This window comes from Mus pahari, chromosome 23 (genome assembly GCF_900095145.1).
Source record: "Mus pahari chromosome 23, PAHARI_EIJ_v1.1, whole genome shotgun sequence".
Classification (NCBI taxonomy): Eukaryota; Metazoa; Chordata; class Mammalia; order Rodentia; family Muridae; genus Mus; species Mus pahari.
Genome location: NC_034612.1, coordinates 36,541,408 through 36,555,618, shown reverse-complemented (window position 1 = coordinate 36,555,618; position 14,211 = coordinate 36,541,408). Strand labels below are relative to the sequence as shown.

Sequence of the window (14,211 nt, the reverse complement as noted above, 5' to 3'; positions counted from 1 at the left end):
GCCCTGCCCTGCCCTGCCCTGCCCTGCCCTGCCGCAGCTGACCCACCCAATGCAGCAACCAGCAAGGTACAGAGCCAGCTCTCCTGCTCTCATGGGACTGGCTCATCTGCAACCTTCACCACCAGGGTCACAATTCCTGGGTGATATTCTCTAGAGAGTGCACCTGGCTAAGGGTGGGGTTAGCTCTCCTGCTCTCCTGCGCCAAGGGCCAGCTCTCCCTCTATATTCAGGTGATGGGTGGGATCAATACTGCACAGCCCTCAGACATTAACACTTTCCGGAGTGGTAACCCAGACCAGAGACGTCAGCCTGGCCCTTTGGTGGTAACAGACTCCTGCTGCTGCAGGGCCAATTCATGGCCCCCTGTGGCAGCACAGGCCACAAGCCCACCACAGTCCCGGGTGGCATCACTGGATACTAACATCAGGCTGTTCCTCATTACCCTCAAGTCTCCAGTTCTGCCTCTCTTCATTGTGCACACATCCTTCTTTCTCCTCTTAGTGATGCTGGGGTCTCTGAGTCTGGGGTGATCTCGGGAGTGCTCTGCCCTATTTGTGCATTATGACAATGGACATGGGTCATTGGGCATGGAGTATGGCTCCCCCACCACCACCTCAAGTGACTGACTGGTGGTCATCTTAGGCTAGTTCCCTGTCTACACCCCTTGGCATTGGATTAGTGGTGGTCTCAGGCTTGCTCCTTGCTTAGCCTCTCAGGTGACCCCAGGCAGGGGTCATCTGTCTCAGATTCATTCCCATCCTCTTCTTGGGCTCACTCTTTGCCCTGAGAGCCAATCACGGCCTGCATGGCTGGTGGCCGTTTCAGGCTTACTTTTTTTCAGGGAGTGTTAGGCTACCAATCATTCAGATGTTGACAGGTCAGAACACTGAGGACAGACACAGCTTCTCTCCTCTCTGCCACCTACTGACACACATGTGACATGGCAGGCACACCTGCAATGTCTCTAGGAGCAGGAGGTTTTATGCTTTAAGTAAATTAAGTTAAATTAAATTATTTGTTTATGCTCACAGGCACAATCCTGGGTATGTGGGTATGTGTGCACATATGTGCATGTATGGGCTAGAGGGCAACCTCAGGTGTCATTCTTCAGGTGCTATTCTGGGGGCCAAGATCCCTCACTGAGCTGAGACTGGCTGAGGTTGGACTTGCTGGCTAATGAGCATCGTGGTTTCATATATAGCACCAAGTCCAGCTTTTGTCTGTTTGCTTTCATGTGGGCTCGGGATCAAACTCAAGCCCTCATGTTTCCATAGTGAGCGCTTTACCAACCGAGCCATCCCCTTAGTACCCAGTTATCAGAGCAGACTGTGAAGGCTGGATCATTTTCCACCATCTATACTGTCAGTGTACTGGCTGGTTTTGTGTGTCAACTTGACACAGGCTGGAGTTATCACAGAAAAAGGAACTTCCGTTGGGGAAGTACCTCCATGAGATCCAGCTGTGGGGCATTTTTTCAGTTAGTGATCAAGAGGGAGGGCCCCTTGTGGGTGGTGCCATCTCTGGGCTGGTAGTCTTGGGTTCTATAAGAAAGCAAGCTGAGAAAGCCAGGGGAAGCAAGCCAGTAANGAACATCCCTCCATGGCCTCTGCATCAGCTCCTGCTTCCTGACCTGCCTGAGTTCCAGTCCTGACTTCCTTTGGTGATGAACAGCAATGTGGAAGTGTAAGCTGAATAAATCCTTTCCTCCCCAACTTGCTTCTTGGTCATGATGTTTGTGCAGGAATAGAAACCTCGCCTAAGACATTCAGGAAAAATTACAGAGGGAACCTTCAAAAGGCCAATCAACTATTGAGCTTCAATAACTGCAGAGGAATGGAGATGATAGGAGGCCAGAGCAAAAATGTCTTCAGGCATCTGTAGCATCATAGCCATTTATTAACATCTTCTCTTCCCAACCCAACATTTTTGTGACCATTGGGTAACTCTGGAATGTGCAGACAGAGCACTAGTTTCCAACCAATCGTTAGTTGAGGATGTTGTCAGACCACATCTGAGGCCTACAGGTCTCCGGCTTTGCTTTAACCCACCTTCTAAATGTTTCCATCACTGTGTGTGACAGACGCCTGATTTATGGCTCTTCCTTCTGTTACTGTAAACACTCCATGAAGGTGTCGAAACACAGTGCAGCACGGAATTTTCGGGAAAGTTGTTGGAGATTGGTTCTAATGCTTTGATTTAACCGGAAATCTGTGTGTCCAAAAGCTGAAGGTCCTTGTACCCAGTTGGTTTTTGACCGATCAATAAAAAGCCTATAGCCAATGGTTGGGAGGAGAGAGAGAGACAGGACCTCTAGGTTCCCTTGGCTAGGGTGCAAGAGAGAGGAACAGAGAACTGCCATGATGCGGTAAGAGACACATACAAATAAAAACAGAGAGAGAGAGAGAGAGAGAGAGAGAGAGAGAGAGAGAGAGAGAGAGAGAGAGAGCGAGAGAGCGAGCCAGTGAGTGGCCACTGGCTACTCCCCCAGTTGGGCCTGGAGTAGCAGGCAGAGGTTTAGAACTGCCCAATCATTGAGCTAGATGGCATATTAAAAATAAGCTAATGTGTAATGTGTGTGTGTTTATGTGTGTGTGTCTTTCATTTTCGAATCCAGGGAGATGTTGCGTGGGTGACTGGAGGAGTGTGACCCGCAGGGAGCATAAAGTGGGGTAGCCAAACTCCATGCTACAGAAAGTTACATCTGCATTCTTGGACCATGGCCACTCATAATTGGTATTGGTAATCCACATCAAATTGCATATTAAGATATTCAGTCTCAGTATTTACAACAAAATTCGAAAGGACCAGTGTTGGCACAGATACCCTAAGATCAAGTTCTCAGCACAAAGGAAATTGAGTTGCCACAGAAGGACTGGGCAGAAATAAGGAACAAAGGTGAGATGGAGGATGAGGAAGAGGGGAAAGGGACAATGGAGAGGGGAAAGGGATATTTTCCCCAGAGGGACAAAGGACTGCCTTTACATAGAGAGGAGAAAGACTTGGCCATAAGAAAATATCAATTTCGGGAGCTGGAGAGATGACTCAGCGGTTAAGAGCACTGACTGCTCTTCCGAAGGTCCGGAGTTCAAATCCCAGCAACCACATGGTGGCTCATAACCATCCGTAACAAGATCTGGTGCCTTCTTCTGGAGTGTCTGAAGACAGCTACAGTGTACTTACATATAATAAGTAAATCTTTTAAGAAAGAAAGAAAGAAAGAAAGAAAGAAAGAAAGAAAGAAAGAAAGAAAGAAAGAAAGAAAGAAAGAAAGATATCGATGTATAAAGGTGAAAGTGGGGTAACTCAGTCACAGAAGAACATACACAGTACTCCCTCACTGATAAGTGGGTATTAGCCCAAAAGTTCAGAATACCCAAGATTCAATTCACAGACCACAGAAGGAAGACCAAAATGTGGATGCTTCAGTTCTTCTTAGAAGGGTGAACAAAATACTAATGGGAGAAAATATGGAATCAAATTGTGGAGCAGAGACTGAAGGAAAAGCATCCAGAGACTGCCCCACCTGGGGATCTATTCCATATACAGCCACCAAATCCAAATACTATTGTGGATGCTGGCAAGTGTTTACTGATAGAAGCCTGATACGGCTGTCTCCTGAGAGATTCTGCCAGGACCAGAAAAAAACAGAGGCAGATGCTCACAGCCAACCATTGGACTGAGCACAAGGTCCTGGAAGGAGTTGGAGAAGAGACTGAAGGAGCTGAGGGAGTTTGCAGCCCCATCAAAGAAGCAACATTGTCAACTGGCCAGACCCTCCAGAGCTCCTGGGGACGGGACCACCAACCAAAGAGTACACATGGATGGACCCATGGCTCAGGCCACATATATAGCAGAGGATGGCCTTATTGGGCATCAGTGGAAGGAAAGACCCTTGGGCCTGAGGGTGTTCGATGCCCCAGTGTAGAGGAGTGCCAGAGAGGGAAGATGGGAGTGAGTGGGTAGGTAGGTGGGTGAGCACCCTCATAGAGGCAGGGAGGGGAATGGGATAGGGGGTTTCTGAAGGGGAGACTTGGAAAGGGGAAAACATTTGAAATATAAATAAAGAATATATATATATATGCCAAAACTTGAAAAAAATAAAGGTGAAAATTGAAACCTTGTGTTAGGATGAGGTGTTTAATTTTGACTGGATATGTTAATTAGGGCAACCAAAGTGAGCTCTGATTCCTGGACTTCAGTACTTTGGCAGCTGGACGTTAGTAGTCAATCTCGGGAGGGGAAAGTGGTCAAATAAGGGAATAGACCTTGGTGGCTAGCTTTGGGAATGTAATCTAATGGTTTTAGCAAGGCAGAGGGAGTGGAGGAGAAGGACAAGGCCGTCCAGAGCTGTGCTCACCATTCTCAGGCCTGCTAGAGTCCTTTCAATCATCCTAACAGAAAACATAGCCACTTCAGCATGGACAAAATACATGTGTTGTTCATATGAACCAAAGCCCAGAAATCATGGAAAACTAATCTCTACAGATGGGGCAATTCTAGATTAATCTTTTGAATTTATATTTTAAGTTTGATGGTCAAAAGAAGTTTTAGAAAATTTCTTAGCACTTAAAAATATTTTAACAATTTAATAATTTAACAATTTAAACACTTAAATTCAAGATATTAATCATCTTTCCTATACAGCCCATAACAAGGTAACTTCCCCAGCCTCTGTTTCCAGAACTCATATTTGAAAAGACCAAACCCAGACCTTAGCAGCGGGATAGAATCTTGAAATTAACATTTTAAGCAGTTAACACTTTAGTGAGGCGTGTCTAAGGGAGTCTCCTATAACCAGTTGTCTTGCAATCTTAAGTTCTACAGAAAAGACTAAACACTCTTCTAAAGGAAAAGAAAATAACTAAACAAAAGCAACAGTTGTTATATAGTAAATATGTCATTTAAGTCATTCTCACACACCCACAATCATCAGGGACAGACCTTTGGGTGAGGCAGAGGCAGGAGGATTTCTGCAAGTTTGAGGCCAGATGCACATGGCGAGATGCAGTCTATAAAACAATAGAAAACCGAGCACACCCACATGCTTCAAGTGAGCAGCCAGCAATAGTTGTTTTTGTGCACAGCAAATTCAGAAAAGAAAGATGTGGCTGAAGAGGCCGAAGGTTTGATATGAAGAAGTCGTTGGGTACCGGGGGTGGGAGGCAAGTGGGGGGAGATAAGGTTTGCCTCAGGCTGCTTTACAAACATCTGAGGCTCAGCTAGAATTTTCCCTAGGGGCGCCAAGGTAGGGCAGACAGTAGTCCAACTGTTACAAACACCTCAATGCAGGTCTCCCTGATACCCCTGTTACTGTCTCACATAGTTCAGCAGAGCCCCTAGGACTCTACAGAGCACAAAGACAAAGTAGAGGTAGCTGAGGCTACTAGATTTTTCTTTGGGGGTAGTATGAGCTTTTCTTTTTCTTTTAAATGACATGTGTGTCTGTGTGTGTCTGTGTGTGTGTCTGTGAGTGTGTTTGTGTGAGTGTGTGTGTGTCTGTGAGAATATGTGAATGTGTGTGTCTGTGTGAGTCTGTGTGTGTGTGTTAGTGGGCGTATGTCTGTGTGAGTGTGTGAATGTGCCTGTCTATGTGAGTCTGTGTGTGTGTCTGTGAGTGTGTATATGTCTGTGTGAGTATGTGAATGTGTGTGTCTGTGTGAGTCTGTGTGTGTGAGTATGTGTATGTCTGTGTGAGTCTGTGAATATGCGTGTCTGTGTGAGTCTGTGTGTGTGTATGTCTGTGTGAGTATGTGAATGTGTGTGTCTATGAGTATATGTGTGTATGTCTATAAATGTGTGTGTCTGTGTGAGTACGTGTGTGTGTGTGTATGTATGCCTATGTGTGTGTCTGTGAGTATGTGTATGTGTGTGTGTCTGTGAATGTGTGTGTCTGTGGGAGTATGTGTGTGTGTGCATGTATGTGTATGTGTGTGTGTATGTATGCCTATGTGTATGTCTGTGAGTATGTGTGTGTGTATCTGTGAATGTGTGTGTGTGCATGAGTATGTGTGTATGACTATGTGTGTCTGTGAATATGTATATGTGAGTATGTGGGTATGAATGTGTGTGTCTGTATGTGAATGTGTGTATCTATGGGAGTATGTGTGTGTGTGTCCACGTATGTGTAAGTATGTGTATGTGTGTGCATGCCTATGTGTGTGTCTATGAGTATGTGTGTGTGTCTGTGAATGTGTGTGTCTGCGTGAGTATGTGTGTGTGTGTGTCTGTATGTATATGTGAGTATGCGGGTATGAATGTGTATGTCTGTATGTGAATGTGTGTGTCTGTGTGAGTGTGTGTATGTGTATATCTGTGGGTGTATGTCTTTGAGTCTGTGTCTGTGTGTATATGTGTAGGTATGTGTATGAGCTTGTCTGTGTAAGTATGCCTACATGTGCGTCTATATGTGTGTGTGTGTCTGTGAGTGTATGTGTGAATATGTGCATGTGTCTCTGTGTGTGTCTGTGTGGCCATGTACACATGGACACAGGTGTGCAAGGAGGTCAATGGTGTCAGTCTCCCTAAAGCTGGACCTAGAGGCAATTGCGAGCTCCTGACATGGGTGCTGGGAACCAAACTCTGACCCTCTGCAGGAGCAGTGTGCACACTTAACCACTGAATTTAAAATGAAGACAAAGGATATGCATAATTAAACAGTTCTGATCAAGCTGCAGTCTCCTCAATCATGTCTTAATTCTGGTTCTACAAGATGGCTCCAGTTGCTCTGGAGACCACTCTGCACTCTGCCTGTCAGGTAATTGTCCTCTGTTGTATTCTAGCTTGCCCTCTGTTGCTTTAATAAGCACCATGACCCAAAGCAACCTGGGGAAGAACGGGTGTATTTGAATTACATTGTCAGGTCAAGATACAACATCAAAGGAAGTAAGGAACCTGGAGGCAGGAACCGAAGCAGACACCATGGGGGAAAAGCTGTTTACTGGATTACACCCAGGTTCAGGGTCAGCTACTTTTCTATGTAACCCAGGCTCATCAGCCTAGGGATAGAACCTCCCACCCTTTTCCATGGCCCTAAGGAAAAGAAGTTGCTGTGTGGTAGAGTAGGCAACTGGGTGACACCGTACTCCACCCTCTCACCACCTTCCATAGTCAGGAGAGCTGTCCTTGGAGCTGTGAGCATGGATGAGCTGGCCTTGCCTTTCACTGGCTGTAGCCCCTGGGAGAACAGGCTCTGAACCGTGCCTGGGCAACACAGGGGAGCTGGCTCTGGAGGCATGGGTGGAGGTGAGTTGGCCCCAGGGCACGAGAACTGGAGAACTGACCAGGCCTCCTGCTGATGTTAGCATTGGGTGGCCTAGCCAGAGCAGTGCTGAAGAGCTCATTCTGGTAGTGACCAGCTCAGCTGCCACCCTGGCCCACCCAGATTCAGGGCTTTGAGTTGGCCCACCCCCAAATCTCTACCATCTGTAAACTGTTGGGGTGTGTGAAAGGGCTAGTCCTCCTAATCCAAAACTACAGGGTCTCCATGACACTGGGCAACAACAGGATAACCAGGAGGAGTCCTGGGGAGGATCCAGTATTGATGGTGTCACAGAAACCAGAGACCTTGAGCCAGTCAATGACTCATTGCCATGCACATTGGCAAGTGAAGCTGCAGACAGAAGGTGTACTGTGGGACACACTGTGACCCACTACAGCTTCCACGGTGAAATGCCTTCTATGTTTGGTCTCATTCACTTTTGTTTGTGCGTTAACTTTAGGGGGGCTGTTGCAAGGGTGGAGAGGAGATGCGGGCACAGGGAGATGAGTGGGACTGGGCTGCGTGACAGGAGACTCACGAAGAATCAGTAAAAGTTAAAAGCAAAGTTTTATTTTTCTTTTATGTGTATGGGTATTTTTTTCCTGCATGTATGTTGATGCATCACATGTATGCAGTGCCCTCAGAGGTCAGAGGAGTACGTTGGATCTCCTGGAATTGGAGTTACACGTGGTTGTGAGCCACCATGTGTGTGCTGAACTGAACCCAAGTGGTTAAGAGCAGCCAGTGCTATATTAACCACTGAGCCCTCTCTCCAGCCCCCAGGTCCCCCTGTTTTCTTTAACTTACCTACCAGATGATATTTAAGTCAATATACTTGAAAAGTATTATTATTTCTAACTTTTCCAGTTTAGGTACTATCAAAACTTCAAAGTATTACCACATTGGGGTGTGTGTGTGTGTGTGTGTGTGTGTGCACATTTTAGGGGCCATGAACACTTATATTTTGTTCCAGAATAAACTTATGTTTTTTGAGGTGAGAGTTGGGTGTTTCAGTAGTCTTGACAGTCAAAATTTTGTGTGTGTGTGCATGCGTGCGTGTATGCATGTGTGTGTGTGTGTGTGTGTGTGTGTGTGTGTGTGTGTGTGTGTGTGTGCGTGTGTGTGTGTGTGTGTGTGTGTGTGTGTGTGTGTGTGTGTGTGTGTGTGTGTGTGTGTGTGTGTGTGTGTGTGTGTGTGTGTGCATGTGTATGTGCGACAAGTACCTTTTCTACCCAGGGCAGTCACAGGTGGGACCAGGCCCTGTGACTTATCTTCCCAAACTCCTTGGATTTTTTTCCAACCTTTGAGGGAGGAAAGCAGGAAGCTTGTACAGACAGCATAGCTGCGAAGGGATGATCACTCCATGAGAAACAGTTTTACAAATCAAAGCAGACAGATGTTTGTCCCAATGCCTGTGACCCAGAATGAAGCTTGGAGGAGTGTGGAATCAGCCTGTGGCTTTAGGAGCTCAACCACTGGCTAGAAGCACACCTTTAGCCCTGGATCGGACCTGCAAGCTTCTATGACAAGACTCTCTTTGAAAGTCAGGCATCTCTGGGAGGTACCTGGATGCAGGCATTCATTGTGGCAGCACATTTGGACATCTCCAGGTAACCTCAGAACAGTGACAAAGGCCTTGAGCTACCACTAGCATCCCCTGCAGTCTGAGTGGCAAGGTCACATGAGCAGGTCTGAGCAGAAAGCTGGCTTGGAATTCAGTTCTGTCCCCAAGCAATGCCTAGTTTTTGGGTTCTCCTCTGAAAGATGGTGGAGTTGATGTTTCACTGAAATCCTGCTTCCTCAGCGAAAGCTTGTGGGAGAATTGCAGTCAGACACCTTGGGTGGTACTTACAATTCAGGGCTTCTCCCACTGTCTACCACACAGCTGGAAAAGCGCTCCTTATCCAGTGAGTGACTGGAGGGTGTTACAAAGAGGAATTCATGCCTGCTTCCCTCAGCTCAGCAGGGAACACAGAAAAACACTGACCCAGTATAGAGGAAATGAAAGACACGATGCCACAGCTCATCCCCAAAGGCAGTTCACGTTTGCTTTCTGTTTACAGAGACGGTCGAAGCCCAACCTCTCATTTCATCCCTTTCCAAGGATCTGCTTGCTCCTCAGGACCCTGGGCACAGTACCGAGACTTTGGGTACACCATGCAGATGGCCTAGGTGTGTCGAACACTATGCTTCAGACATGCTGTGTAAAGACTGTCACAGTAGAGGCGCACAGAGCACACTAAGTACTCAAAAGCAGCCATCCAGGGAAGCTCACACTCGCCCTCACTACCATCCAGGAAAGCCCACACTCACGCCCTCACTACCTGCCAAGCCTACACTTGACTTCTGCGGCTCCACCACGAAATGCTACCCTCGGCTTGTGTTTTGTATCTAGCCAAGTCCCAGTCCTTGGAGGACATAGGGAGAAAGTCCTTCTGAGAAGATTGATGACGTAAAAATACCTCATATGCTTGAGTATCACAGATCATTCATGTGGAGACTCAATGCACCTGAGACTCTCACTGTCCTGGTGTCTCTACCCAATGACGGTGTCATCCCCATTTCCAAAGAGGTATCTACCTACACACACACACACACACACACAGAGAGAGAGAGAGAGAGAGAGAGAGAGAGAGAGAGAGAGAGAGAGAGAGAGAGAGAGAGAGAGAGAGAGAGAGAGAATGCTTCCCCATGGTATTCACAGAATTCACTCTTAACCTGTGGTCACACAATGCAGACCATGGTGGGATCTCAACTAAAACTCAAACTAAAGATCCTCTGTGTCCCAGCTTCTCTCCCATAGTCTTGTTATGAGGGGCCAAACCTACTCCATCTTGAGACCAGACTCCATCTTAAAAGAAAAAGCCTGAGAACTTGACCTACAGCTGAACCCAAGTACCAGGAAGGAGCCTATGGCGTGTCCTTGGCCCATACCCCAGAGTTACTTCATAGTTACTTGCTAGCAACAGTCAAAGATTAGTTTGATTGTTTCAGATGTACTTTCAGACTGTTTGTGATTGTTCATGGTCTTACTTCAGAGCACCAACCTGTAGGCTTACAGGAGTCATTCTAATAGATGCTTGCCCAGCTGGACACCCCTCACTTGCTCCCATTTTCCTATAAAACCATGTCCCAAGGAGGGTTCTGGGCTGCTTCATCAAAGCATCCTAATGGGTCAATGGTGAGTAGGCCCAAACTTGAGTTTGTAATAAAGAGACCCTAATTTGGTGTCCCTGGGACTTGAGTAACGGCCCCATCAGTGGGAGACAGGATTCAGGCTATTTCCCCCTGTCAGTCAGGGTACAGCTATGTGGTGGATCTATGCTGTGATGTCATCAGTCTTCAAGGGTGGTGTGTGTGGTCGCGATGGTAACATGGGAACCTCTTTAGCCAGTCTCTAATGATCCATGGCTGCAGGGAGAGCTGTTTTATAGAGAATACAAAATGTAGGCCAAACATGTTTATGAGTCCATTGGACACCTTTGAGATTGTTTAGTAATTGGAGACCTTTGAACTCAGTGATGACCTCTACCAGTATATTAAGAACAATGGGGAGTGGTATATTGAACATAATTTTAAAAGGGGTGAATCCCATCAGGTTAAGGGGAATTTCATACCCAGTCGAGAGCAAAGGGAAGGAGAGCTACTCAGTCTTTGCTAGTCTCTCAGATCAATTTATTTAAGGGCTCTTTTAGGGTTTTGTTTATTTATCCTACCTGTCCTGAACTCTGAGATGGATATGTATGTATATGTATATTGTAAAGTTTCTAATCAATTCTCAGAATATTGGCTCATCTCTGACTTACCCTGGGACACAAAAATTGGTCCATTGTCTGACCCCATTATCTGAGGAAGCCTATACTTTGGCAGTTTGTCATTTAGACATCAGTAAATATTTATATTTCAATTTTTTTGGTTTTTATCTCTGAAGTCTGTCTCCCAGTAGGCTCTAGGCTTTGTGCCTCTAGACATATCAGTTCTTTTAAGTTGGCAGGCTTTGCAGTTCTTGACAATCTCAGCTATCTCTGAGTTGGCATCGCTGATACTAATATTAGTATGTGTACCAAATCCTGCATTCCCCAGATGCCCAGGTGGGAGGAACAGTGAGTGGATCTTCTGAAGTTTGTAGTCTTACTTTCCCGGCACAGTGAGTTTATAATCTACTGTTCTCTACCATCTGTCATAACACCGGGACCTGGGCAAATTCCTAGTCCACGTTATGTCACCTTTTGAATATTTAGGGTGGTTAGGAAGTGTAGAATCCTCCAGGTCTAGAGAAGTCAGGGGCAAGAGAGCTCTGCTTTTTGGAGCAGTGTGTCAGGCTGCTTCATCTGTTGCATTGTTGTCTTCTGGAACTGGGTCTTTCCCTTTCTGGTGTCCCCAAGCAGTGAATGATGGCCAGCCTTTTTGGCCACCCTCCACCCATAGAACCCTCAGTAGGGAGAGGAAATTTTTCTGAGTGTTTTTTTTTTCCCTGTGTAAGTAGCCCCATGGACAGGAGTGTTAGCGAAGGTATAGCTATCTTTGTTTCTTGTTTTTGTTTTGTTTTGTTTTAGCTCTAACACCTCCGTTAGAGATATTAGTTCAGCTTTCTGCACTGACGTTGCCAGGAGTGGCTCTGCCCATATGATCTCAGTGTTTGAGACCATGACAGTCCCAGCATACTTATGTCCATCCTGAATGAAGCTATTGTCATTGGTGAGTCATGTTATCCCTGCATCCATTAAGGGTACTAGTATCTTGAAGATCTGGTCTGGACCCATGATGTGGGCCAAAATGTCTGAGAAGTCCTATAGAGGCCCATCAAGGTCTGGGTCAGGCAGCAGGGTAGCTGACCTTAGGGCAGCTGGGACCTTAAAAGTTGTCTAGGGGAATTTAGGAGGAGATACTGATAATTAGTCATTCTGGCATTGGTGATGGTCAGGCTTTGGCCTAGGGACAATTTGTCAGCATCTTTAACCTGGAGAGCTGGCCCTGCAATAATGCACAAATGACAGGAGGCTGGGGACAGTGGGCTTCTGGCAACTGGGTCTAATTTCTTTGACAGGTGGGACACTGGCCCAGATCTTTCATCTATAAAGAGATGGAAGAGCTTAGTCACATCTGGCAACCCCAAAGCTTAGATGGAAATTTCTTTCTGACCTCAGAGAGCCACCTCTGACCTTTTCTTGATTTATGTATCTCCCGGATCTAGGGAGGTCACCTGAGGTTGGCAGGGTAGGGCCTTCTTAGCAGAGGCTTGATTATCTAATATTTTTAGGGCCTCCAAGAGGTCTTGGGTCCTCACCAGACATTTGTGTTTGGTTTGTGCTGTCACCAGGAGGCCATTCATAAGCTGTTGAAGAGTCAGGTTAGGATGTTGGTTCTGGACTTACTCAGGTCTTGGCTCTCGGGTGCTGAGGGTAAAAGTATCTTTTAACTCTAGCACTGTATCCCATTGCCACTCAGGAGGAACAGCACTCAAGAGGGTGTAGGGATTAGGGGTTATTGGGTGCACAATGAGTGAGTTACTCTGCCCACTTCCAAGTCCATGGCTCTCTGGGCAATCTACAAGTATTGTTTAATTCCCGTTGTCTCTTGGACCTAGGATTTTTTTTTTTAAAGAGAGTTTATCTTTAGGCTTTAGCAAAACAGAATATTGAGCTCTATCATTTACAAGAAAGTTGATGGGCTTTCCCTTTTGTGAGTCTGCTGTTTGTTCTTTCATCTGTAGGCTTACAGTAGTCTTTCTAATAGATGCTTGCCCGGCTGGACACCCCTCACTTGCTCCCATTTTCCTATAAAACCCTGTCCCAAGGAGGGTTCTTCACATCAAATCATTTATATCCTATGGGTTGGCAGTGAGTAGGCCCAAACTTGAGTTTGTAATAAAGAAACCCTAATGTAATTACATCAGGTGGTTTCTTGGGGTTCATAAACACTTTCGGGCACAACAGTTGTAAATAAGTAGAGCCATGTAGGGTTACACGTGTAATTTTATTTAGATGTTACTTGTGATCTATAGTAAGATATACAAACAGATTAAAAATTGTTTGACTGTTTTTAATACCACTTTAGATTCAATTTACAACTGCATTGATAATACTGCAAGATAACAGATACTCTCCTTCATAAACCAAACAAACAAATAAACAAAACCGCCTTGCTACGCTGGCTGATACACTCCCTCCAGACTTCAGTGGATTCAAATGTATCACACATTTCTGCTGAAAATATTACAAAGCTTTCACACCCCTCGTCATCCTATGCTCATAAATGACTTGATGTGTTAAAAATGTACTGGGGTGAAAACATCCATCTTCTAATAGCATCTTAGTAAATAAAATCTAAGTACTGAAGCTCGGGGTTCGGTGCTAATAGTATAATGTACTCATTTGCCTTCTCAGTGCAGTGATGTGTAGACCCAGGCACCTTCTCCCCACTACCCATCCACCTATCCATCCATGCATGCATCCATCTGTAATTGATCCATATATCTGCCATCCATTCATCCACCTACTTTCCAATCCACCCACTGATCTATATCTATTCACTCATCTACCTATCCTCCCATCAACCTATTATCCATCCACTCATCCATCCATCTATCATGAATTCACCCACTCAACCATCCACCCACCCACCAATCCACCCATCCATTCATCCATTTATCTACCCACCCATCCACCTAGCTACTTACCTACCTAGCCCACCCATCCACTCATCCAACTATCTATCCATCTACTCATCCATCCATCCACCCACTCACCCACCTCTCCAGCTATCCATCTGCTTGAGTCTACACTATGAGAAAATACCGTATCCGGTACTCAGCTAAAATACATATGGAACACTATAACTGGGGATAATATAAAATAACCTGAAATCTGTAGATAAGTATAAGCATGAAATGTATAGAAATCAAATATGCTACTATGTCTGTTCTCCATTTGTTTTAGTAAATACTTTTTTAA

At 45.7% G+C, this 14,211-nt stretch overlaps 1 non-coding gene across 1 annotated transcript; it reads right to left on the bottom strand.

Moving 5' to 3' along the window:
* Nucleotides 1-843: 843 nt before the first annotated feature.
* On the bottom strand, nucleotides 844-975 carry LOC115063119. The gene has a single exon (XR_003842999.1). It is a non-coding gene; the product is annotated as a small nucleolar RNA SNORA17 (small nucleolar RNA).
* Between the last annotated feature and the right edge of the window lie 13,236 nt (nucleotides 976-14,211).